The 23252-nt window shown below is 42.4% G+C and overlaps 1 protein-coding gene and 1 long non-coding RNA gene across 3 annotated transcripts in view; one reads left to right on the top strand and one right to left on the bottom strand.

The window, feature by feature from the left end:
- CLVS1 (clavesin 1) overlaps window positions 1-10043 on the bottom strand; it is a 108963-nt gene extending 98920 nt beyond the window's left edge. The window contains exon 1 of one of the 2 annotated variants that reach the window (XM_086740863.1): window positions 9907-10043. The gene's annotated coding sequence lies outside the window, so the exon portion shown is untranslated. Of the gene's footprint in view, window positions 1-8689; window positions 8823-9906 lie in introns of those variants that run through there. The other variant, XM_086740864.1, reaches the window with a different exon arrangement.
- On the top strand, window positions 9049-16882 carry LOC147601773 (uncharacterized). Its single transcript, XR_015257702.1, has 4 exons — window positions 9049-9065; window positions 15350-15466; window positions 16300-16385; window positions 16765-16882. It is a non-coding gene; the product is annotated as an uncharacterized LOC147601773 (long non-coding RNA).
- The last annotated feature ends 6370 nt before the right edge of the window (window positions 16883-23252 follow it).

Below are 23252 nucleotides of genomic sequence, written 5' to 3'. Positions count from 1 at the left end.
CCACCAACATCAGGAGCATTTTCTACTTGGTAAAACCTCACTGAAAATATTTCCCTTTGAGACTCAATACATCTTCATGGGAAACTTCCCATGAATAAAGTGTTTGATGAATCTAATCCGGCAGGATCGGTGTTTTAGTTGAAAAGAGATGTATTTTATTCCAAATTCCTTTTTTTTTCAGTATCTTGTAGCTTTCCTGAATACCTTATTCTGAATTTCATTTTCATTCCTGTACTTCACCTAGAATTTGTTTTACAAGTGTTAGAAGAAAAGCTGCTTAAGCTGTTATGTATGAGCAAAATGGTACAGTGAATCTCTTACATTTCAGTGACATAATTAGCAAGAGGCTGTCATCGAAGTCTGTGTAGCTACACTTGTGTGAAACAAGATCAAGGTCTGTTCCAACATGAAATGTATGCGGAGAAAGATCAAGATCCGTCCAATTTACAGCCATCACAAAAACAGACAAGCAAACAAAAATCCTCACCGCTTAACTGATCTCTCTCTCTTTCTAATTTCTGAAAAAGAAAATTTGTTTTAAAAATTAAAAGGGAATCTCTCAGTGAAAGGCATACTTCATTGCATTTGAAGAAAGCTGTTTGGAAAGTTATGAATTATTTATAGCAAAACAACCAATTCACTCAGCTGCTCCTCTGGGTTCAGCGTTCTCCTACCAAACAAAGGGGACAGCAGCAGCCAGGGCAATTCTTCATCCAGGGGCTGCTCCAAGTTATATTGCAGGACCTGGAAGTCAATCAGCACAAGGGATGCCCAAGTTCTCTGTTTTGTGAGCTTGCATGTCATTGACAAAAACTACATTTTAGATGCCACAGCTGCAGCCCTGGAATGAGATGCCTAAATTTTAATACAAACCATTTCTGCATATTTGCTTAAAGGATATTTGTGGCGGGAGATAAGCTTTTCATTCAACAGCAAGGTGCATTAGACTTGTCTGGGGGTGACACAAAGAAGAGTTTGTTAAGCAGCCTCTTTCTGCATTCACTGGAAACTGGAGTTACAAAGAGCTACCTGCAGGGAAGAGTATCCTGTGATTCATCAGCCTGGAAAAATTTGGGAAAGGGCAGAGCTGGGAGAGAAGAAAGTTGGCTGCCTTTGACAAGTCACTCCAGAATGCAAAAGACTCCAGAAAAACAAGCCCTGAAGTTGTGAGGAGGTAATCTCTGGGTGCAGGTTATTCAATTCTTAAAGAAATGAGATTTCTATTAAGGGTGGATTGCACACATAAAAATAAAGTAACAGTTATTTGCTTTCCTCACACTTTTATTAGATCAATTTAGGATAACTCCGATGGTAACAACTGAATTCCAGTGATGTAAAACTGATGTAGACCATGGGAAAATCAGGCCAAAATTTTGTGCTTCAGATCTCAAATTAATGGTAGCATTAGCATTTTCTTGAATAAATAATGTTTTTAGTTACAATTGCCTCCCTGAGCTAGTTAGAGGAGCTCAGTGTACTTAAGTGTGACACTATCATTGGCAAAGTGTAGTGTAAGGATTGGTTCTTTGGTTCTTTCCCTAGTTTTAACAGCAAGTCATACCTTAAGGAGACTGGTTGAGTTCAAGGGTGGTGAGCAGAGGGATGGAAGTAAGGAGCTTATCTGAGGTCTGCATTACCTCTGGTTCAGGGCTTAGTGAACATCTTTGGAGCTCCTGTGACTTAGAATTACACAATTGTAAAAATCACAGAATGGTTTGGGTTGGAAGGGACCTTTAAAAGTCATCTAGTCCAACTCCTCTGCAAGAAGCAGGGACATCTTCAACCAGATCAGGTTGCTCAGAGTCCTGTTCAAACTGGCCTGGAATGTTTCCAGGGACAGGGCATCCACAACTCTTCTAGCCACCTGTTCCTGTGCCTCACCAACTTTACAGTAAAGAATTTCTTCTTTATATCCAATCTGTATCCATCATCTTTCAGTTTAAAACCATTAGCCCTTGTTCTGTCATTACAGACTCTGGTAAAAAATCCCTCTCTGTATTTCTTACAAGCACCTCTTAAGCACTGAAAGGATGCAATGATGTCTCCCCGAAGCCTTCTTTTCTCCAGGCTGAACAATACCAACTCTCACAGTCTTTCTTCATAGGAGAGGTGCTGCATCCCTCTGATGATTTTTGTGGCCCTCCTCTGGACCCATTCTAACAGATTTAAGGACTTGTGGCAGTTAACTGTAGCCCCACTGGGTTCATCTGTTTTCTAAGAATTTAAGAGAGTAGCACTGTCCCTTCCTCTGCTCCTTTTCTGACTCCCATCTACAGCAAGATGCTTCTTTGGAAAGAAGCCAAATTCTTTAAATATTAACTGCAGTCAATTCCAGAACAAAATGGGATTACACTAAGGAAAGAAAGTCTGTCCCTTCAGATTTTCTTATAGGATCCTCAAGTATTTAGTGTCAAAAAATTGTGCTACTTATTATCATTGAAGTTTCCTACTATTCTTACCTTATTTAAATGGATTAGTACCCTTCAAGCCCAGGGTGATTCCAATGTGAGAGATACAATGCTCTCCTGTCAGACATTGCTGCTAAAAAACAATCTACAAACACTCAAACTAACAAAAGATAGTTTTTTAAAATACATTTCAGAGTTTCCTGATAGTGAGCTGAGCTATAGCCATGGGTTACATCTTACAGGAGAGCCTCTATAGATTATCCTGATTATCAGCCCAGAGTTTGCACTGAAATACTATATTGGCGTAATGTTATATATTGCAAAATAATCCAAAATACATACGAACAGTGCTGCTGCTATCTGAATCATAACACAAATCATGGGGTTAGTAATCCACTCTAGCACCATTGATTTCAAGGGATCTGATTTATATCAGTGAATGACTTGGTTCTCCCACTGCTTACCTCGACAATAAATTTAACGCTCCGTAGCTACTCAGTTTAATTGTCATTGTGCTTTCTCAAATGGTACTGATTTATTCTGATTCCCAAAGGTGTAACAGAAGCTATTTCTCCATTTTCACCCCCTCTCACACATGGCAATTTCTCCACCTCTTCTGGTGTTGTGTACAGCTCTGATCCATCTGCCAGGTTTTCAGATGTTTACATCTTTCTTCTGTCTAGGTTTTTTTTTTTTTTTTTTTCCAAATGAAGATGCTGTCCTTTTCCCCACTATCCTGAATATTGTTGCTGCATGTTGGCACACTAGAATCTTTGTTATAGTCTCAACAGCTGTTTTTCTGTGTTGTGACTCTGTTCCCAAAGGACTATTTGCTCTCCTAATGTCTTCTCACAGCCACTTCAAATAAATCATCCCTCCAAAGGAACAAAACCCAGCTTTAAATAAGTAAAAATAATTTTCAGGAGTTTGAAACACAACATATTAATACAGAAAAACAAAGGTAAATTTCCACCAAAAGTGTGATGTCACATACCATTTCAGCTTATACATTTTCATTCCCAACAACAGAATGACAAGGGTCAGAGAGTAGTTTTAGGATGGGTAAAATACTAAAAATGGGATACATTCTTCAGACAAATAGCTTATATTTTTGCCTGACCCTCAAAAATAAGATTTGGTTAATAATAAAATTTACAGTAATACATAACTAAAATGAAAATAATATCTTAAGGAAGTATATATAGCACTTCCCATTCCAGCATCTTAATATGCTTTATTGCTCTCTCTTCAATGACAGCTTCTGAATCAGCATTCAACTTCTATTTGCTTTACATCCCCTGGAAAACTGGCCAAAACCTGCTCTCAGTGATGATGATACTTGTCTGGATCATTTTGTTCCTGCCCACTTAGCTGTCCCTGCAACACCATTTGCTTCTTGAAGAATTGTCCTTGTGTTCATTTGGCCCTTCCCCATCCATTCCAGTTCCAGAAAGATTTAGTTGTCTCTGTCTGCTGAGTGTTTTCCATTCAGCTGAGAGCTATACACCATGTGAAATTCCATTACCACAGCTTCCAAATGGGGAAGGCACTAGGGTTTGATCCTCACCTGGTATTAATAGGCATCACTATTATGATTTATCTGATTATATAATTCTGAACTCCTAGCATTCATACAGATATTAGATGCTAAAATCATGCCAGAAAAGAAGGGAGTGAGCAGGGAGGGAGGGAAAATGGTAATCTAGAATGATTTTATCTCAGAGTGTGGGTGTTTTTCCATTAAATCGCTTTTTAAAAAATATTTTTATATTAACTGTGGAAAACATCTTGGGGCTATGTTCTGCTTATGAGAGATTGCTCCAAAAGGGCGGGGGAAATGAATCCATAGCTGTACTTACAGGAATGGCTCCTATGTCACTTTGTGGCCTTGTGGTACCTTACTAGGAACCTGTGCTGGAAATGGAGTACTCAGACAGAGAAAGGGACGTACCCTGGCTCCGTGAATTAATTTCAAAAGAGTGATGAGAAAAACTGACTCTCTTTCGACCTTGGCTGCTGGATCCTGGCATCCTCCACAGACAGTGTGGAGAAGTACAGCCCTGAGTGATTTGCCTGAGGTCATGGAGGACACATTTCACAGAGCTGGGAACAGACCATATGTCTCCTGAGCCGCAAGCTTACATGTTAACATCTGGGCAATCTTTCCCTCTATGCGTAATTCTCTGCATCAGGACAAAAATGTGAAGGCATGTTGCACACAAGGAAATGGAGAGGTAGACTCCGATGTTCCCAGTGTAATCCCCCTAGGCTTCAATGGCACAATCAGGACCCCAGAAGTGTACCATTTCTTTATGTTTTTGCCAAGAGCAATACCAACAGGTCTATCTCACATCTCAAGCCAAATAGCCTGACTGCTGCTCAGATTATTACAGAATCACAGAATGGCTGTGATTGGAAAGGACCTCTGGAGGTCCGCTGGTCCAACCTCCCTGCTCAAGCAGGGCTTCCTAGAGCAGGTTGCCCGGGGCCATGTCCAGTTGGCTTTTGAATATCTCCAAGGAGGGAAACTCCATAACCTCCCTGGGCAACCTGTGCCAGTGCTCGGTCATGCTTACAGCAAAATAAGTGTTTCTTGATCTTCAGAGTGAATCTCCTGGGTTTCAGTTTGTGCCCATTGCCTCCGATCTTGGCACTGGGCACCACTGAAAAGAGCTGGCTCTGTCCTCTTTGCACCCTTCCTTCAAGTGTTTACAGACATTGATGAGATCCCCCCAAGCCTGCTCTTCTCTGAGCTGAACAGTCACAACTCTCTCAGCCTTTCCTCGCAGGAGAGATGTTCTAGTCCCTTAATCATCCTTGTGGCCCTTCGCTGGATTTTCCCCAATATGTCCATGTCTCTCTTGTACTGAGGAGCCCAGAACTGGACACAGTAGTCCAGGTGTGGCCTCACCAGTCCTGCCTATTATGAACATCTGCTTCCCTGTAGCCCTTCCCTAAGGGACTAGATTCTCCCAGTGAACCTAAATAACTTAAATATTATGAGCCTTTCTCCTTCAAGTTCTAGGGCTCTCATAAACCTTCACTAGGGAATTGTTGCTTCTTTTCAATAGGAAAATAGAGAATGTTTGTGATTGTAACAGCTCTGTGGGGAATTTGATGGCTTCTCACACTTTCCCAGGATGTGATCTCATCGCTCAGGTACAAAAAATAACATTTCTTTCAGTTCAGTAAAAACAATACACCACACGTTCCTACTCCACTCCTGTTACAATCATCTTGTTCGCTTGAGTCAGTTACAGGTTATCCTCGGGCAGCATCTGGCTGTCCAGGGGTGGTAATTTAACCACAGCACAGCACAAAACACAGCAGCAACTCGACTGATCCTTTCAGCTCTCTGCACGGTATGTAGGGCAGGCATGTCTGCAACACCGACCTGCTGTTGCCCTGCTGTTGCTACAAGCTGATGAGCATGAAGAGAGACTGACAAGGTTGTCTAATAGATGTAAAAGAAAAAAAAAATGCCTCATTATCTTTTGACATGAAATGTGGAAAACTTATTGCCTACCTGAATATTAAGGAATAGGAACATACACCAAGAAGGGGAACTTGAACAACTTATAAACAAAATGTTAAACAAAACATCCGTGAACCTGATGAGATTGCTTCAATTTTTCTCCAGATCATAGTTTTAAAGTTTTAAGTGTTCACCAAACACAGATAAACTGCAAATCCCTACGTGAATGTGAGGCCTGACCTGTGCGTGTCAAAGAAGCAGCAGGCTCTGAGGGACTGCCGTGTCAGTCATGAACTGCTCCAAGCATCACCATGCAAAAAGCATCCTGGCCACTACTGGATGGAGATCACTTTCTCCAATAATATAGAAACTTTCTGCAGCAGAAAATATCAGCAGTATGCAAAACATGAATTCTGAACCCTGAGACTGACAATTAAGCTATATGTAGAAATCTGATAGAATGAGATCATAACATTGGTGTCTGAAAATTCCTAAATGCACTTTAGAAGTTGTGTTACATCTGCACAAAGATATACAGAAGAAGGAACAAAACATATTATTGAAATATTTAGTCCTGCATACATCTTTAATAACATGAAACTTATCTAATTTTAGAGTTCTTTTGCTCCACATTTTAAAAATCAAGTTCCTTTAAAAAATACAAAATACAGTGGTGATGTATTATTGCCCTATTAGTGGCTGACAGCAGCTGACACAATTTTACTTTACGTGTTATGCCAGAGAAAGGCATCCATCTTCCTGTGGGGTGGCAGTGGGGGGAGGGATGGAATGAGGGAAAAGGAGGCAAGAAGGGAGGAGGGAAGGAGAGGTAAGGAAGCAAGGACAAAAAAGAAAGAAGGAGAGGCAAGGAAGTAAGGAAGGAAAGGAGGGAAGGAGAGAAATGAGAGAGTGAGGAATTGCTGCACCTAGGAATTCATGCAGTTATCCTGGTTTTTTCTCCCATTCCTATTGAAGTCTAAGCACAAACACAGATCTGCACACAGACGCTGCTCCCCAAACTGTAGAAAAAAAGTTTATTATAATTTGATATTACCTTGTGGGTTTATTTTCTCAGTGGAGGAACATATCAAACTTAGGAAATTTATTTCTATAAATCCTACTGAAGGAAAAAAAAAACAATACAAAAAACCCCACCAAAATTATTTACATATTCTTAAACTAAATCCTCAGAGCAGTGTTACTATCAAGAAAGAAAGGACTTATAACTCAATAACTCATCTGCCAAAAACTACGTGAACTTCTATTCACTGAACTTCTCAAGTTCCCAGTCCACAAAAGACTGATATTTTATCTTTTTTTTTCACTAGTAGGACCTGGTTGTCATATATCGTTTGTGTGTGTGCCAGACACCACAGCAATGGCCTGTCAGAGAAAATAATTCTTGCTTGCCAAAAAATAGCACACTTGCTTTGGTAACTGTGCACTTAAATTAACAAATGGCTTAGTTTACAATCTTAGTTTGAAGGAAATATTCTCCATCCTTTTGTGAGGCTGATCATTTGTATTTTAACTGACATGGTCCTCTTTTTGGAAGATGAGGAGGCTGCTGTTACACATTTCAATGAAACAACCTCTGTGTTCAAAGCACATGGAGTTTAAGGAATAATGACCCAGTGCTATGGGGTGGCTTCTGCAGTTCCTCCATTGCTGAACTCAATTACACTGCTTACACTACTACTCAGCAGCACTCAGTGCTACTCGGTATAAGAGTACCTGGTCTCTGCATCAGATTTTAAGTTATAAATGATGAAATTTTTATGAAAAGTAAGAAGATTTTGGGGAATGGTTGTGATATCTTTCATTGTTTTGTACATGCCTTACAAGAATCTAATTTTTAGAAAATGACCAATAGTTTTCAGAGCTGGATGAGTCAACAGAATACTTAAAATAATCGGCAGCATTTTACAGCAGATACATATCAGACCTGATTTTGCTGACAACACAAGCTGCCCCTGCAAACTTCAAGCTCGTATACAGACAGCAAACCACTCTCTATAAGGTTATCTGACTTGCCATTATACAAAAAAGTAAACCCTTACCTTTGCTACGCAGCACACGGCATAATACTCTTACATAATATGTCATTTAGATGTTGGCATTGCATTAACTTTTAGTACCAGAGAAAATCCATGTTATCATCTGATTACTCAGAAAGCACATGAAAGCAGCCTTTCTGTAATTTAATTTTTCCTTCTAAATATGATCCAGTCACTGTTTAGTGATGGACAATAAGTAGCCATCTGCTTCTTAACTTCATTATTCCCGGAGCTTGTTTGAATTGAGGGTTCAGCGTTTTGAAAAGGGAAAGCTCCCTTTCTCCTATGACATTTCCCACCCTCCCAGGATTAAATCATTGCAAACAGAATTAAAGTCAGGCCGGTGCACACATGGGGTTTCTCCAGCTGTTACTTGCTTTGTGTTTATTTTCTGTATGAAGCCCTCTCTGAACACCCTCACTGCTTGCAGGGACCACAACTTCATTCTTGACTTCCTGCAGCAAAGGCTTCACAGGGTAGGAGCAATTCACCTCACTTCTTCCCTGAACCCATTATTTATCACTGTTTGCCATTAGGAAAGCAGAACATTTGACTGACCCGGCACATTCCTTCCTCCCTTTAATTCCTCATCCCCCTTTGAGCTGAATGTACCTGGTCAAAAGAAGCATCAATTTGCTGCGGAACAAACAGGTACCTGCTGCTGTTAGGCAATCTCCTATCTGTCGGCACTTGGACTTACTTGGTCGCTTAACTCCCAGTTTTAACCCTTTCCCCTCCATCCCTCTCACCTCTCCCCTGCTCTCAAATTGCATCTGGACTTTCCCTTCCAACTTGTGCTTTTTCCTCTGCTTGCCTAGCTCCGGGGGTTCTAAGCTGATTTTTCCAGTCCACATGCTCTCGTTCAGGAAGGATTGAGGCTGGTGATGAAGAAGGAAGACAGGAGAGGAAGAAGGGTCGGGAAAGTGAAGAGTAGGGGAAACGGACAGGAAAGAAAAGGGGCAAGGGAGAAGGGCAGACAGGAAAGGCAGAAAACAGGAATGTAGGAGGCAGAAAAGCAGGGCAAGAAGGACTGGAGGCAGAAGAGGCAGGGTAGGAGGAAGGAAGCAGGAAGCAGGGCAAGGAGGAGAGACAAGGGAGGCAGGGGAATCGCTGGAGGAAGGGAAGGTAAGGGCAGTAGGGCAGGCAGGGCAGGGAGGAGAAGCAGAGCATGTAGGGGAAGTAGGACAGGCAGGGAAGGCAGGGATCCGGGCAAGGAGGAGAGGCAGGGCAGTCAGGGAGCAGGGGAAGGAGGCACGGAGGCAGAGAGCAGTGAGGTAGGGCAGGCAGGAGGGGCAGCCAGGGGAGGCAGGCAGCTGGATAAGGAGGCAGGGAGTGAGCAGGCCAGGAAAGAGGCACAGGAGGCAGGGAGCAGAGCAGGCAGGGAGTCAGGCAGAGGAGGCAAGGGACACGGAGACAGGGGAGGCAGTGAGCAGGGGAAGGAGGCAGGCAGGGCAAGCAGGAGGCACAGAAACAGAGGCAGGAGAGGCAGGGAGCAGGAGGCAGCAGGCAGCGTGTAGGGCAGGCAGGGAGGAGGGCAGGAGGAGGACAGGAAGCAGGGCACGCAGGAGGCAGAAAGCAGGCAAGAGGCAGGCAGGGAGCAGGGCAGGGAGTAGGCAGGGAGCAGGGCAGGGAACAGGTAGGGAGTAGGGCAGGAAGCAGGCAGGGTAGACAGCAGGCAGGGAGCGGAGTAGGCAGGGAGCAGGGTAGGTGCAGGGCAGGCAGCAAGGAGCAGGCAGGGAGCAGCAGGCAGGGAGCGGGGCGGGAGCGGGGAGAGGCCGAGCCGGGAGCGGGAGCGGACCCTGCCCGCAGCGCGGCGGGGCTGCGGCCGGAGCTGTCCTCCCGGAGGGTGCTGAAACGCCGCAGCCCGGGCCCGGAGTGGGGGGTTGGGGCGGGGGGGGCGTGGGGGGGGCACGGGGAGCGCGAAGAGCCGCCCTAGTGCAAACCCAGAAAAGACAAATCCAAATACCTGCACAGCGCCAGGCAGCCTGCCGTGGGGCGGCGGGGGGCTGCGGGGGGTGATTTTCCTCCCCCCCTCCCCCCGCGTAGGTGTCCTTGCTGTTGAGCTGGGTGGGTGAGAAAGATCTCCCGGCTCCCGGGTTCAGGCTCAGATCTCTCTAGAAAACTGTGAATGAGCGAGCGCCAGCTCCACGGGGCTAGGATTTTTTTTTTTTTTTTTTTTTTTTGGTAGGAGGCGTGTGCACCAAAGCCTGGGTCCTTCCACTCGGCGGCTGCCGTCCCCCTGGGTCCTAAGCCCTCCTGCCGCCCGCCCGGCTGCCTCCCGGCCCTCCCCAAGCTGCGGGCTGGGCTCGGCGGCCCCGCCGGAGGGAGCGGGGACAAAGGAGCTGCGGGGTCCCGACAGCCGGGAAAGCGGCAGCGCAGCCGGTCCTGCGAGCTCAGCAGCGCGGGCTTTCGCCTGGTGGCGTGGTCTTCACCGCCTTTTTTTTTTTTTTTTTTTTTTTTTCCCTCGCATCATCCCTTTGCCAGGGAAAGTCGGGGAGAGCGCAACCTCCTGCGGCATTGCCCCAGAAAGGGGAATCTTGTCATGTATTGCAGACGGGCTGCCCTAATGAACATGGCAGCCTGGGTTTATCAGAGAAGTTCTTCTGGGTCAGACTACAGGTACATCTAGCTCAGGGTGCTGTCACCACCAGCAGCCACAGCAAAAGTCTAGTGAAGAATACAAAAACACGACAAGCTTCACCCCTGCACTCTCCCAGCCCCTCTCCCAAGCATTTTAAGTTTATGGATTTCCCCAGCAACATGATGCCTGTGTTTTTAGGATTAATTTGTCCTCCTTGAACTTTCACAGTGTCTCCCAGAAGACCTATAAATTTCTAGAACACCCTTCTATAACATCCTTTGACAAGGAACTCCACAGGCCATCTGCCTACTTCACAAACAGTCACGTCTTTTTTGTTACAGGGATCTGTAAGTTTTAGCTAGTGTTGCAGAAAGGATAGAAGAGGGGACCTTCTCTCATCAAATTAGGACCTGAAAATCACTTTCTTTATGAGCCTTATGAGACCTGTGCTAAGCCGTTCTTGAAAGACTTTAGGTGACCTAATGACCTTGGCAACCAAATTCACACTCAACTGCTCTTACCAACGCAGTAAGCCCAACTAAATGTACCAGCAAAGTGCATTTCTTCTCCTGCTACACCTGTACATTGTGGAGTATAATTCCTGGGAAGTGGGGGATTAGTCAGCTGACTGTCTTGGTCTCTGCTTTGGACGTGTCTCCTGTGTCAGTTACTGAGGGATCTTGCATACCAAAATACTGGGTCATAAATGATAAAGATAAGGAACAACTTCTGCATAAGAAATGGCTGAACAGAGTAGGATTCTTCAGCACAGAAAACAAGAGATAAGTAAGTGTAGATACAATAGTTGTGTGGGGTTTTTTTTCACAATTTATGGTATTTCTTAATAATGAGCAGCTTGAGGAAGATAAATTGGAACAATATCTCAATATTGTATCCAATTCAAAGAGTAGGAAAAATGAAACCCACTAGGGGCTAGCTTTAAATCAAATCAAAAGACATACTTCTTCACAAAAAAAAATTAGTGAAGCTGTAGAACTCATTTCCACAGAAATTCAGGCTGCAGAAAATCGTTGGACATATCCACGGAAGAAAAATCCATTAAGAACTTTTAAATATGAAGTCATGACCTCTGGCTAAGGAAGTCCCTGTTCCACAAATTGCTGAAGGCTGGGGTAACATTTGGGAAAGAATTACTATATCCTTGCCTTGCTCTTATTCTTTGCCTTAGCCATTCACTGCTAGTCACTGCTGGAGATAGACACTGGGCTAGATGGACCTTTGATCTGACCCAGTATTGGCTGCCCTTACATTCTTATATACAAAGTAGACTTTGAGAATGAGAACACAAAAGGAGCACTCTCAGCTTTGCTTTCCCTTGAAAGAGGAAGAGCAAGTGGGTCTGTTCTATTTGAAAGAGTGTACGTCCAGACAGAGTCACTCGCTTTTAGAAGAAACCCCACAATATCCATGAGCAAAGGCAAAAGGAATCTGTAGGGAAGACATCCTGTGCCTCAGAATGATTTGCATGCACCACCATTAATTTGACCCACAGCATTACTGTCTTGATGACAGCAGTTGAGTGTGAATTTTGTTGCTAAGGCCATTAGGTCACCCAAACTAGAGTATGAGGTATTTGCATCCTGTGACCCAATCACATTGACTGGAAGAGACGAAGCAACAGCTCAAAGGCAGAGAGCTCAAAACTCTCACAAGGGCATTTGTCCCAGCACTTAATGGGAGAGCATTTCTAGCCCCAGGGAAGTTAGTAGTCAGTTATTAAGTAGTCTCATTAGATCATTATTTTCTTCATAGATATTAGATTGGAAATAAAGCAATAAGCACTCTGTTTTCCTGTTGCAAGCTTCCACTTCTGCACATAAGATAAAGATTAATGTACTAGCTACTGTAACTATGCGGTAGTTCCCTAGGAATTATTAATAATATTAAGTGTAATGAACATGACTTTATAAACTGACTGCCTTAGGCAGTCAAATGAGTTGCTAAATTTGACGTATGTTTAATATTCAGGGATTTAATATTTTTATTTGGTTTGTTAATTGAAGGAGGTTTTTTTTTGTCCTTAGTGTTACTGTTAGGTGATCAGTGCCTGCTGATCCACTGGATGATTGACATGTAGCACAATGCTATGGTAGAAGCAAGTCTCTGAACAGATTACAGCAGGGCCTTATACTGCTCTCACTGAAAATACTCTCAGGTTTCTTTCTCATCACCACTTCATCACTTTCTCATCATCTTCTTTCTGCAAAGTCCATACTCTGAGAGCATGCTTCAGGTCTTCTCATTATTTGTGTTGTCCCAGTCCCTGTATTTTTGACTCCCAAAAACTGCCATGAAGCTAGGAGCTAGTTTGCACATTTTGCAGCTTTGATATTACATTCTCATTCATACAAAGCCTAAAACCATTGAAATAATTTAATTAATCACAGTGTGGAATGTATTTTTTTAATCCTCAAAAAATTCCAAAGAGCTAGAAGGTTGTTCTCACTCTGTTTCCAAACTGAAACACAGATACATATCTATATTAGACAAAGACATATTGATATTCAGAATCTTATAGGGTTAGTGTTTGTGAATGCTGTGCATATATAAGGAGGGGAACAGATCTTTGGTGTAATTCAGTATATAGCTAGTGTCATTTACTTTTTCAGTATGATTTCTCCAATATTTAAAAAGTTCTTCACAGCTTGTGAATAAGGAATTTGAGAAATAGTATAATATAGGATGTCTCTGTATCTTTAAATTGTCTTTTATGAAGAATTTGCTTCCAGTTTCTAAAATTATCAGTCAATTTTAATAATTAATTGGGAGCTCATTCTTTTTCCCTAATCTACGATTACCATCTGGTTTTATTTCCTTTGAAAGTAACTGCATTGGAAGTCCCAGTAGATTAAAAAATAATAACGCTAAAACTGCTTAGACCCAATAAATCATTATTCTTAAGGGAGAAGTAACTCTTAAATCACAGTTCAGAGGGAACAATGTTATAAATCCTCCTCGGTTTCCTGGAACTTTAAAATATTAAAAAAATTATATCCAAGAATGCAGAACATATGCAAATGGATTGTTTGTATGATTTATGTAATGAGAAGGGTCCAGTTTTTGCCATTTTTACTCTTGACTAAAAGAATTCACTCTTTTGCTGAATTCACATTCCATTGCCTCTTCTGCCACTCTCAGAATCATGTATAACTGGGAGACAAGCAAAGTTTTGGCCTCAAGCATGTAGAGGGGTGAAGCTGAAGTGCTCCTGACTCCATGGGAAGTTCAGGAGCTGGCAGGGAGATCCAGCACAGAGCTGGAGGCCAGCAACAGAAGTCAGGTGAAGTCGAGCTCTCAGAACTATGATCCAGAATTTCCTCTCTCAGCTCTTGCCTAACTCTGAACCAGTCTAAATCCCATAGCTGACTTGTTTGGGATTGTGAAGTTCCTGGTGTGAATCCAGGCTGAGCTTATTACCAAAGATCAATCACCACTCAAAAACCTACATGTGTCTCTCTGATGGCCTAATCATGTGGGTGTTGGAAATGTTGATTTTAGGCCCAGATGTGCTGTGAAAGTCAGGTGTGGGCTTGGCCTCACATTGGTTTAGCTTGGCAGCACTGACCGTGCTGACTCAATGAGATGCCTGTGACTTAAATCACCTGGCGACTTGCTCCTAAGTGAGTTCAATTACCCAGAAAGTCAGTGCTATTCTGTCTAAACAACAATGGCACTGTCTTGCCAAGCCATTTTGCAAAAGGAAATAAATAATGAGATGACATTTTTTGTATAGCTAGTACCTAAATGATACAACCTTTGAAACAATAGCATGGCAAAATTTAGCCTTGTTGCCTCAGAAAGTGAAGATCAGAGCTAATGTCCTTCCTGATCCAGGAGTAAGGCAACCTAAAGTAGGCAGACATGACACAAAAAGGTCACAGGGAGGCAAGTGGTCCAGCAAGCGGATGAGTCCAGCAAGAATGTTTAGGGTAGCTGTTACAGAATTAATTCAGAAAAATCCTCTTGGGGAAAACCTGGCTGCTTTCTGGTGCCTTACTGCGTTGGGATCAATTTGCACAGTTTAGTCTGTGTTCTAACATATTGATCTCAGATGAGATTTGTTAAGAGATTGAAATGTGTATGCTGCTTACTGTTAATTCTCCAGTGTGCTAAATTCAGGGTTCCTTATCTTCCCAAACTCTGTTGTATATTTTCCAGTTGCAACTTGGTCCTATGCATCTGTCCAAAATAACTTTAACTGTTGAGCTCAAAGTGCAAGAATAGAACTTCTGAAGTCATAAAAAGAGGACTTGAGGTTGGGAGTTTGGAATAGTTAGAAATGTGGGGAATAGTAGGATACTCATCTGATTGCTTAGTTTGTTATGTGATTATTTATTTCTGAAATATTTTAGAATGAATGATGCACATAAATGCATGCAGCTTTGGATGGGAATAACATAAATCCCCAACAGTAATAATGACTGTGAGCTCTTGTATGTGTAAACAAGCATAGGTGCAATATAAATTAAATTATCTCAGTGTCACTGAGGATATAGAATAATTTTGCCTTTGTGACTGAATAACTGCAGAGAGTTTTGTTGAAAATATAAACAGATGGAGGACACAGTCTTATTCTGGATAGATGAAGTCTGCCTGCTGCAAACTGAAGTATATGGATGTATATGCATACATATACAGAAACAGGGGCAAGCACTATGGCTGCAGTCCTCAGCAGATATAAATCAGCATAACTCCACTGACTCTGGTGGAGGTATGCTAGTTTATCCTAGCCAGCATGGGGGTAAGTGTGTGTATATAAACCAACTATTACACCTGCCAGCAGTTTTTACGTTACTACTTTATACAGAAATGCAAAGGATGCAACAATCTGCTGAAGCCACTCCGCAGCACGGTTTTATCCCTCCTGGGATGCAGCGCTGGAGTCAAGGTCTAAACAGCATCAACACCATCTTGCAAACACTGGGTATGTTTTAATGTCGTCGGGGAGCCCCGGCACAATCCATCTAGAATATATATCAAGCAGAGGGGCATACAGCAATCATGTACTTTTTAGCAGGCAGGAGGCTTTTCGCTTGTCGTAGCTGGTGAGCCCCTAGGGAGGCGAGGCTGCAGCCATCCTGACTCCCAATATATGCTGATTCAGTCATTAAAATGTGCATTCATCTTCCTTCTCGCAAGACCTAGCTGTGCACCACAGGTTTAACTAAATTGCCAATAACAAAGCCTCTTAAATCATCTGCAGTCCTGACTGGCAGCCTCACAGGCAGATGCAGCAACGGATCTCGAGGCAAAAGGAGTCTGTTCGGCAGCAGCTTTGCACTGCCATGTGTACCACCTAGGTTTTTTTTTTTTTTTTGTGCTCATTAATGAGCAAGTACATTGAAGATGGAGGGAGGGAGGGCAGAGGAAGAGTGAGAAAAACAGCTGGGAAGGGGAAGGTGAGACTATTAGGAAATTCTCATTACTGTCTGCGCTGATACCCTCTCTGTAGCTGTAGGATAAAAGGAACAACCCCTTTCCTTAAGTGCCTCTAGCTTCAGGGTACGGAAGGATGTAAATCAGCTCATTCTCATGCAGCAGGGACCTGCAGGAGTGCTGGCTGGAGAGGTGCCAAGGGCTGTCACTTCACACATCCCAAGAAATCTCCCCGTTTTGGCTGAGATGGCTTTGGGGCATGTATCTATGTGTGTGCGCATGCATGTGCATGTGTGTGTGTATGAGAAAGAGAGGCAATGCATTCCCTTGTTGTTCTTCCATGTCTCATGTACACTGCTGCAAATACCTGCTTCTTCCTAGGTGTACACACAAAAGGTGGTTTCAGTAACCATTTGCAAAAATGCCAGGAAGGAGAACTGATTCTGGCAGCAAGCCCTCTTTGTCAGGTATTGTTGGGGTCTATCACAGCTGCCAGATCATCTGTGGAGAGGAACAAAGTCACAGAACTCTAACCAGGTGTTCAAGCTCAGTTTTTGCCTAACTAGCTGGGTACGATTAGCCTTGTTTCCCCTTTAGTAAAAGATCATGATATAACTTTGGGCTGTGATTTCTTAGAGAGGACTCTCTGTCCCTTTCCCATACAGGAGTTACAATCAATACCGTGACATCATGCAGCGATTTGCTCCACTCTACAGCTAAAGTTAGAATATCAGTCTGTCACTCTTCCTATGATGTGCTTGCACGCTACATCTGCATTGGACAAAAGTCTAGAAACTCTCATTAAATTGAATTGGCTCTCCCTGTACATTGGATATCTCGTTGCAGAATGGAGGCTGGCCAAGTCCTGCTGTTGAACGTTAAGTGTCACGGACCTGCAGCACCCTTCAGGAGGTGTCAAGTACTCTGCATGGGTGAATAACCAGATGATAGAGTGGCTCGACATGGGCACTTCTGTGCGATGGACTTGCAGTCTGTCTCTTCTCACTTGTATTTTTTTTCCTGTGGAACTGCAGTATAATGTGAAGAGTTGGCAAGTGTCTGCTTGTCTAGACGTTGCTGAAAATCACGTGCTTCTCAGCATCTCTCAAAAGCTACAGGCAAATGCAATATTCTGGACAAAACAACAGGGCATGTAGGATACAAAATAAATTTTAATAAAAATCCATCCTTGAATTCAAAACTAATCTCCATAATCACATATGATTGTGAAAGCTGGAAAACATTTTTTAAAATAAAAAGAAATTAAATGTCTTCACAAAGAGGTGCTCAGGGACTTTAGATAGAGGGACTTCATTAGCAAGGAGTTACAAATTGCCAGCCAGTAACCTGTCTCTAGCAGGATCAGAAGGAAGGCAAGTCCTTTAGATCTCCAAAGAAACGACTCCGCTCGAAGCCACAGAGAGGGAGACAACTGGTGAAATGCATGTGCCCAAGAGAGACCTCATGAAGAACATTTGCCAGTATAATTGGTGTCCTAGAGATGAAAGCATCAACATTTGACAGCAGTTAGTGGAAAAATTGTATTGCTTTTTTTTTTTTCATCATCTTTAGTGTGAAAATACTAGTCTGTTTGGGAAGGAAATATTTCCACAGGCCCGAAATTTCTGAACACTCAGTTTAGACTGCTGACTTTTCTTCCTATTGCATCTTGGTCTGTAACCAGACAAATAAACGTTCATCAAATACAATGGCAGCTCACTGTAAAGGATGCAGAAACTACAAAACAACTGCAGTAGTTTCGTTTTATTTTCTACAATGAAAGTTCTGTGCCAGGTTTTCTTTAAAAAAATCACTAATACCCAAGACTTGAATTGAATATGTACTTTTTCCATAAAGAATTTATGAGATAAATTGTTAAAAATTAGCACATTCCCTAACAAGTAGTAGATCTAAACCAAGAAGTTGGTACTTTGCTGTCACAGAACAAATCAGAGACTGAGGGCTTTTTCTCTGTCGATTTTGGGAAATAACGTAAATAGAGGATGCTGAAGAATTTGAGCTCCATTTTAAAGCAAGTTTATTTTCCTCCATAATTTCACAGCTAAATCTCTTTTCTGTTGGTTATAAAGCTGTCTTTATTTTCAGCCTAGGTTTATTTTATTTTCTCCCTGTTTGTTTTTTTTTTTTTTTTTTCCTTAACATTGCCCTTCTGGGGGACAGGACAGCTACAAACCCCAGTGATCAAATTTCTAGCTAACTTTACTTCTTTAGGCCAAGCAAACTAACTCTGGGAGGACAGGTCTCTCTTGCGTGATGGGCTTGCGCTGTCTGGGGCTGATGGATCCATCAGGTAGGGAACCACTGTGCAGGGAACCAGCCCAGGCCCACGGGCAGGATAGCGACATTTGTGTGGCTATATTACCTTTGAGTTCACGCAGAAGAAAATTCCTGTCTTGAGCTGTATGAAAATCCCAGTAGCTGATTTGACATCTATTCCCATCTGAAACTTTTCTTTCCAAATAAGGGAAACTGGTGATATTTCACTAAATTTCTGACTGTTCACACAGTGACACGAACACATACCTGGCTTTACTGGCTGTACTAGGAAAGGTGTTTTCCAGTTGTGACATTTGCTTTTTTTCATGACCATGCTGTACTGAAAACTCACAATCCCTCTGTACTCAGCAAGTGCCCCAGGGTCTCTCTCCTCCCCTGTCATTTCCATCTGAGACTCCCAATTTGCAGAAGTTCATGTGATAAGCTCATTAAGTGCATGACTTTGCACATTATGCAATTAAATTTCATCCCTTTTCTAATACTCTACTTTCAAGGTCATTTAGTTTTGCCTGTACGATGTTACAGTCTGCCTCTCTGTTGAGCTTTGTGTCCTCACCAAACTTCATTAGTAGACTCCAACTTCTTAGCCCAGAGTCATTAATAAAGATGTTAAAAAATCAGTCCCAAATGTTTAAGAATTTCCACTAACGGCAGTTCTTTCCAGAGCAATTATTGTTTCTCTTCTTTTGCTGATTTGGAACTCGTAATTTTTCCCACTGTCTTCATATCCTTCATAACCTCTATAAATAATAATTTCCTGTAAGGTGTTGGTAGCTAGCTACAATACAGATAGATGAGATTTAGCTTTGGGTTTAGTGTTTTTTTTTTCCCGGATTTTTTGTTTTACAGAGATTTAGTCATCCTTGGTGTTAAAAAGTATAGTAATCACCTGATCAAACCACCACTACTAAATCTATATTGTATTTTATCGTGGTTTCTACTTAATTTCCTGCTTTTAAATATTCACCACTTCAGTATCTGTGCTAACCTTGCATCTAATTCAGATTAAATTCTTGATTCTGGATTATTCGCCTCCCACTTTCATATTTATGGGTAGTCTGCTTGCTGTTTTCTAGTCAGATGGTACACCTTCATGCTTCATTCAAAATTCAGAATGTTTTTCAGATTTTAGTGTGTAAATTACATTGTTTCTCAAAAAAGCACGTTAAATATTCTTACACACAGATGTGGTCGTTTCTGTCTCTGTGGATTCACTTCCATTAGCCATTTAGCCTTTCCTTCCATCCCATCAACATCATCTTTCTTACTGAAAAATGAGGCAAAGTATTAGTTTATATCTGGAGCCGTATCAGTATACTATGGTTCAGTTTTAGCCCATCCTCACTACACAGTGGACTAATTTCCTTATTTATTTGTACAACAAGAGATTTTCACTATTTGTTTTGATTTTATTTGCAAAGTTTAACCTTGGTTTTTATCAACTCATACACCTTGCACTTTATTTTTTACAAAAAGCGTGGATTACAGTCCTTTCCCAGCTCCAAACGATACATAGCACTTTCCTCCACTGTTACTTCTAGGGCACTTTCTCCATCACTTTGTTTAATAGTCCTCGGTGAGATCAATGGTCTGTGGCACCTTGTTGATGCAGCTAGGACTAAGAAGGCATGTGAAAATCTGCCTGGTGTCAGAAACAGTTGTAGCTGCCTTATCAGGACAGAGAGCAGGGAACTGCAGATTCCTCTGTTCTCCTTGTGTCATCCCGTGGCTTCCAGAGGAGGGCAGAGCGAGCAAGCGTTTCTGAATAAGGATGGGATGACATAAATGGGGTCTCGTTAAAAACCGTCTCACCCTTTACAAACGTACACTGGCATGTCTGAGGTTTGCAAAGTCTGTCCCAGAATCTACATTTTCTCTCTGCTGTTCTCAGTATTAAGATACTTAGCACAGGCATATCACCACAGGGCATGAGAAGATGTTACGTGCAACAACTACTACGTACGCTTTTGGAAACTGCTCGGAGAACCCATTGGTGTGACAAATTGAAAGCAACAAAATTAAATCCCTGGTTTACAGTCAAGGCTCGGAGGGATGGCTGAACATATGCCATGAACACATAAAGTTGCCACCTCTCAGTAGAGAAACCCGAACATACGGGACATGAATATACTCACTACTAATTTAGCTTGTTTCCTCTGACTTTAGTGCTCAATGGAAGAGCAACACTGCACAGATGAAGCACTCTGAGAAAGCATGAATGACTGGTTATTCCAGTCATAGCCTGATGAAGTGCCTGAGTCCTCAGTGCAGTTTCTGTTAATTCAGTGCTTGCTGTTACTGCTTCTAATGGTGGAAGGAGAATCCTGCAGTACTGACACCCCAGTCCTGGGATTGAGGTCTATACCTTATTCCCATTTATCTCATATATCTGCTAAATGACAGTGAACAAAATCATTACTCTTATTGGCTTAAATTTCCTGCTCCATAGACTGAGATAGTAATACTAGCCTAGAGCGTGGAGATGTCATAGGTCCTAATTCTTTAATACGGGTAATGTGATTTATGATTCAAGAAAAGAAGGTGGAAAAGAAGACTAGAATATTGTTGTGGCAAATAGGCTACAAATCCTTGAGGATTCAATTATATATAACATTTTTGAAAGCCAGTGTTTTAATCATTAAACAACCATTTTCCTAAAGCAAATGCTGTTTTGTATTGTAATAGTCAGAAGTGACACCACAAAACAAGGTTTTGAGACAGAGCCAAGATCTTTTCTAATGCTTTTAACAGGAATGAGAATTTCTCAGCCTTGAAGCATGACCGCCATTCAGGAGTTTATTTTTCTGGCTTTGAAATCTGAGTTGTACTTGGCTGTGAGATCTGACAAGTTTCTGCTGCCTTACATCATCCCTGCTCACCTGGCAGCAGAGAAGAAGAGGTTTCACACTCATGCTGTCAAGATAAACCTCCACTGAGAGGACAGTGATGAACGTCAGTTTAAGTCTACAGAGCTTGTGTGGGGTGGGCAATGGATAAAGGCCAGATATACGAAGCAGCAAGAATTTTAAACTGAAATGAAAGGCTCCATTACATATAGTGTAGTTCTTTATGCAGTCAAGATGAGGTTGTTTCTTGACAAAATAGTGATCTTCCCTTTTCCACACAAGCCCATATACCCATAAAGAGCTTGTTTCCTTGAACTACTGGCTGTGACAGACAGTGCCACACCTCTAGTAGGAGGAATATGGTCCCAAAAAAATAATAATAATTCTGCAAGAAAACAATTATCCTTTGACTTATATACCCCTATGCCCCACTGACCAATCTTGCACTAATAAGTGTATCATTCCTCAGGTGAACAAATTTCAATCTCAATAAGATGAGCACAGCCAACACTGCAATTGCTCAGTGAGTGATTTTTAAACACTTTTAATGCTGCCAAATCAAACCAAATTTCCTCCAGAACAAGACTGCTCATTGATGACCCTTGAAAGATATTTTCATGATGTTTAGAAGTAGGTTGTGGATCAATACAGTTGTACTCTGTGGGAATACTTTAGTTCATCACATGGTGTCATTATCCATGACCACGAATACATGGAGCCAGCAATCACTGGCCAACTGAACACGTGTTAATTGGAAGTCTGAATGCTCCAAAACAACTAACAGCACCAGACCCTTAGATAATCACTGCTTTTAGGTTGCCTTCTTGTTGTAGATGCCTTCTTGTTGTGGATGCAGCGAGGATTCAGAGTTTTGTTCCCTACTTCCAATTTTGAAGCATTGCTCATATTCCGTGTGCTACAAGACACAGCCTTTCCTCTAGATCTCATCAGTCTCTTTCAGTAAAGGGCAGTGCAATGGCTGTGTGTCACTGTGTTTCAGCTCCCTCTCGTTGTCTTTACATACTCTGTTTGGAGACACACAGGATTGCAACACCATGAATGCCAGCTGCTGGACACTGTGACACTCCCAGGACAGGACACCCCAAAAATAACATTAAAAAGGAGGAGGGAGGCTGTTTAATAAAAGTAGTCTGATACCCTTTTCTTTATTGTGTTATTTATGTTAAGCATGTATAAAAAGCCAAGTATATATTAAATAATAATACATGTTTTAAATAATAATATATGATGTATTGCAAAGTCACAAGAAAGGCTTCCCACCTCCACAAAAGGAAGTTAGCTAGATACAACAGAAAAAACCTGCTTTCTGCAAAGGTGAGAAGCAAAGAAAACTTAAGTTCAGGAAATGCTTTCAATATAAGACATAACTACCCTTTATCTAAGCCTTGACTACTGCTACATTTATTGCGAAATGAGGAGGTAGTCAAACTAGCTGATCTGTCAAAAAGATGAAGCAGCCACAGATGACAGAGCCTGGCTGGATGGGGTGGATCTGCCACTTTTCTAGTGTGGGATATGTCTAGAGGATTTTAGGTATTAAATCTGCTAAAACATCAAAAAGGCATACATCTGTTGACTTTAATTGGTGTTTGCCTTGTAACCAAGATGTGGTTAGGGGCCTAAGGGCCAGAGCAGCTCTCCCCTCCAGCTTTAAGCTCTAGACTTCCTACCTCTGGGTAGGAATCCTCTGGTGTCAGGGACCGGAGCATGCTCCTGCTGACTTGTAGGAGCCTATTTGACTGAGCTGGGGAGTCTAATTGACTGAGTCCAAAGTCCCTCACTAATAAGAACTGTTGTGGAGAAAGCTAGAAGCAATGTCCTGCCCTCCAACCCTTCCCTTGGGAGCGGTGTGTTCAGCCCAAATACCACTTCAATCCTGACCCTGACCCTGGCCAACTGACTTGACTTCCTGGCTTGACCCTGGACCAGTCTGATCACAATGGACTTGCAAGGTGGTCACTGGACTAAGGCTGACCAGTCTGATCACTCTCCCTGGACCTGATCCTGACTCTGGCTGTCTAAACTTCCTGACTGCTTGTTGGTCAGGTCACAGACTCTGCCTGCCTTGCCGTCCCTCTCTGCTCCTAGCTCCCCTTCCCTTGCAGAGCAGCTTGACTTTGCTGCTTGCTGACATCTGGAAAGTGTAAACCCACATTTGTTTCTACAGCA

This window comes from Chlamydotis macqueenii, chromosome 2, assembly GCF_036417535.1.
Source record: "Chlamydotis macqueenii isolate bChlMac1 chromosome 2, bChlMac1.mat, whole genome shotgun sequence".
Classification (NCBI taxonomy): Eukaryota; Metazoa; Chordata; class Aves; order Otidiformes; family Otididae; genus Chlamydotis; species Chlamydotis macqueenii.
The sequence above is the reverse complement of the archived record's forward strand: the minus strand, read 5'-3'. Positions and strand labels throughout refer to the sequence as shown.